The sequence below is a fragment of the Budorcas taxicolor genome, chromosome 5 (genome assembly GCF_023091745.1).
Source record: "Budorcas taxicolor isolate Tak-1 chromosome 5, Takin1.1, whole genome shotgun sequence".
NCBI lineage: Eukaryota > Metazoa > Chordata > Mammalia > Artiodactyla > Bovidae > Budorcas > Budorcas taxicolor.
In genome coordinates this window covers 4,129,567-4,133,568 of record NC_068914.1, presented here as the reverse complement: position 1 = coordinate 4,133,568, position 4,002 = coordinate 4,129,567, and positions in this window count along the sequence as shown.

Here is a 4,002-nt window from a genome sequence, read left to right as displayed (position 1 = left end):
AGCACTGACATGACGTTTGCTGGAGGCTGGCTCTGTCAAACTTAGCGTTACCAAAGGAGAAAGCAGAACACGGTTGGGGAGGAGGTGACAAATCGAGAATTTGGGATTAACAGGTACACAGTAGTATATATAAAATAAATAAACAACAAGGACCTATTGTATAGCACAGGAAACTATATTCAATATCTTGTAATAACCTATAAAGGAAAATAATCTGAAAAGGATATGTATAACATATAAGCATATAATATATATGTGGCTTAATCACTCTGCTATATACCTGAAACATTGTAAATCAACTGTATTTCAATAAAAAAAACAAAGACACTCTTTCCAAATAAGGTCACATTTGCAGGTTAGGGTGTGAGCACATCTTTTGCAAGGGGAGGGCAAGGCATAAAACAACCCACTACAGAATTTTATGAATAATTATACCAGGACAAAAGACGTAACACCGAGACTGTCCCCAGCAAAGTAGGACATATGGTCACCCAGACAGAAAACCCTGGATTTAACCTTATATAGAGGGACTGCTCTTTTTTTCCGTAACATGGGGCAGAAGCACCCTCCTTATACCATGCTTCCCTGTACTAGCCCAGAGTCTGGTACACCTGGCCTTCCAGTCCTGAGGACTCCTCTTATAGAGTTGAACCTCAGTCATTGACTCTGCATGCTACTGAGAGGCAAGGAGGGAAAGAACTGTGGTCCCTTTTGCGCCTCTCACCAAAAGCTTCCCATGCTCTTACAACAAGCCCGCCATGTGCTTCAGGAATCTGTGTGCTTCCTGACCTGTGCGAGAGGAGTTCCCTTGATTTTCCATAGAAAATGGATGTGGATGGATCCAGTCCTCCTGAGGTTTACTTCTCTTCCCAGAACTCAAGGGAGGGGTAGGAGTGGGGGAGGGCTGGGAAATAAGTCCATTTGAAGGTAGAACAGGGCGTACAGTTTTCAGAGGGAAAACAGAGAGAGGTTCTAAGGTTTTTTTTTCTTAATTAATTTATTTTTTAATTGAAGGATATGTGCTTTACAGAATTTTGTTGTTTTCTGCCAAGCCTCAACAGGAATCAGTCATAGGAATACATATATCCCCTCCCTTTTGAACCTCCCTTCCATCTCCCGCCCCATCCCAGCCCTCTAGGTTGATACAGAGCCCCTGTTTGAGTTTCCTGACACATACAACAAATTCCCATTGGCTATCTATTTTGTATTACCAGAGAAAGGCTCTAGGGTTGGTCTTCCCTAGGAGACAAGGGAGGCCTGGGTGGACAGCTGGCCTAGGAGACCTGGGAGGAGGGGGACAGGGTAGAGGACTGGAGTGAACTCTGGGCATCTGGGGGTAGGGGCTGCGAAAGGGGGCCTAGTAAATTCCAGAGGCACACTTCTCTCTGTTGCCTCGATGCTGGTTGTGTGGCCCCTTGTATGGCATTGCGGGACTTCTGGTACAGTCTTACCTCTGAGGTATCTGGCTTTAAGAAAGACTCCTTCTTACAATGTTCTATGATTCTGTGAGGGTGAGAATAGAGGGATTCCTCTTCTCAGCCATAGGGAGGGTCAGAAGACACATGCTGGGCAGTCAGAGCATCTCATAGCATTCGGCATGCTTATTAGCTCAGGGGCTGGCATGTGACAGGCAGGGCCAACCAGAGCCCACTTTTTCAGGACCTGAGAATGGATGCTGGCGAAGGAGTACTTTCTCCGTCTCTGTGTACTGTGAGGGTTGGGTGGGAGGTGCCTTCTGCACATCCTCTTGCTGTGTCATGGAGAGAATGTGTCTGAAGCCAAAGCCAAGTGGAGGCCTGTAGTGTCTAGAGGCGACTGGGGAAAGTCAAGGACCTTCTTTGAACTCCTGGGCCCAGCTGCACAAAGTCCTGGTTGTGGGCTTTCTAGGGAGGCAAGCCTCTAAGTTTGCTCTGAGTAGTGCGCCTTTTTAGAAGAATAAGATCACCACAAAATCTTTGGCAGAGCTCTCCTGGAGAGGTAGGGTGGACTCCAGGTTGTTGGCTAAACCAGAGGCCTGTGGGTAAGAAGAGGGCACCAAGGAGCGCCACCACTGGGTGGTGTGGTGGGGACAGAGAGCAGAGGAGGACTCTGAGGAACTGGAGGAGGAGAGGCTTGTTATATATGATTTCATTTCATACTCACTCATCCCTACTCCTATCCCAACAGAACAGCAAAGCTGCAGCGAGGGAAGGCCAAGGCCAGCCTGTAAGCAAGCAGCAGATTTGGGGTCCACACTCACCCCTCCCAAGTCCATTTCCTGATAATGAGGCAGTGATTGCTGAGCTCTCACTGTCTGCCCCTCTCCAGCTGCCCTCTGAGTTATCCTGCTGCGCTGACCTCATTGCCACGAGAGCAGGGCTCCAGCCTCAGTGCCCACCTCCGCGCTAACGAGCACCCTAATTTGATTGGCTCCAAATGAATGTGACGCAAAATTAAAAGATGCCAGAAGACACTGCCATGAATTGAATGAGTTGGCTTCAATTTATTATGTTTTGAATTCAATTAGATTTTTCCTCCAATCCTCTCTGAATATTCATCCCGCTGATGGCTATAGAGTAATACCTGGAAGGGGCTATTATCCCTGAATTCCAGCCTCAGCCATTCAGCTTGGGTTCAGGTGACAGGGCTGGACAGAGGACCTCAGCCTGGGCACGGGAAGGTCAACAAAGTTCAAGACCAGCTGCCAAGCCTCCTGCCAGCGAGCCTGCATATTTCCTGTTGGGGAAGGGATTTAAAGCAATGTACCTGATTAAAATGGCTTCAAATTATTTTTAGTGCATAAACACTTCAAGAGGCTACATAGCAGGCAGTGGTAGAGTCGTGGACTTTGTTGTGTGACAGACAGCAAGGGACGCGGTGACCTGAGGTCTGGGCTCAGCCTGGCCACAAACTCCCTATGGGACCAAGGTAAATCTCCAACCTCTCCTAGCCTTGATTTCCCGTTTCAAACCACGAGAGTTGGACTCCAAAGAAAATTCAGACAGCCCTAGATTCTGTGCTGCCCACTTGCCCACGCCTCCCCCTGGTCTTCCCTTCTGCTGTGATTGTCTGGCCAGTTTGCCCTGGGAACCTGACCTCTTCAGGCTGCCTCTCCAGGGTTTTCCGGATTCCATAGATTGGATTCAGCCAGTTGGAGGCTCTGCGTGGAGGGTCAAATGTTAAGAAGGGAGGGGTCAGGGTGCCATCTCTATACTCACAGACAACTTCATCCTGTCAAGATTCCACTCCTGTCGATAGCCCCTTCTTGATGTCTCCAGCTTTTTCTAATGGTGACACCATTTCTTCTTGGCCTGTTTAGCCCTGTGGGTGGTAACAGCATCTGAGAGTTACTGTCTTCCTTCTCCTCAACATCCCTTGTCTGTTCTCTGCACCCTGCTCACACTTCCGAGTGGAATATTGTCATCAAAGTCTCATTAATTGAACCATCTGGGATGAATTCCATTTCCTGCCATGACCCTGAATAATCCAGATGCTAATTCTGCTTTTTGATTGAGGCTCCCTACGGAGGGTCCCCCAAGAAAAGGGACTGCAGCTGGGACAAAGAAAAGTGGCTGCTGGGTTTGGAGACTGGCATGAAGCCAGGGAGGTCTGGGAGCTTCCAAGCAGAGCACGGGAGAGGGCGTCCCCAGAGGCGCTGTGGATCCTCAGGTGGAGAACCCTGAAGGGAGTGGGAGGCAGAGAATGCAGGGGACTCTGAAGTGGGAGCTGGGCAGCGGCTCTCTCGGTCCTTGGAGAGCAGATGATGCCACAGAGCGGCAAGGAAAGAGAAAAAGCCTTCCCACCCCTGCTTCATCCTTTACCCAGCTGGATGTGGAGAATGAGAAGGCTCTGATTGAAGGCAAAGCGCGTGTGTCCTCGGAGAGCCTTGAGAGGGAGGGAGCGCTGCTTGGAGGATTTGTTTGCTTTGGAATAGGGCTCCCAGGAGTCTGGTAAAAGGACTTGGAGTGAGCCGTGGAGGAAGAGCCAGAAGGAGAGGAGCTCCAGGGCAGGATGGAGGGAGAG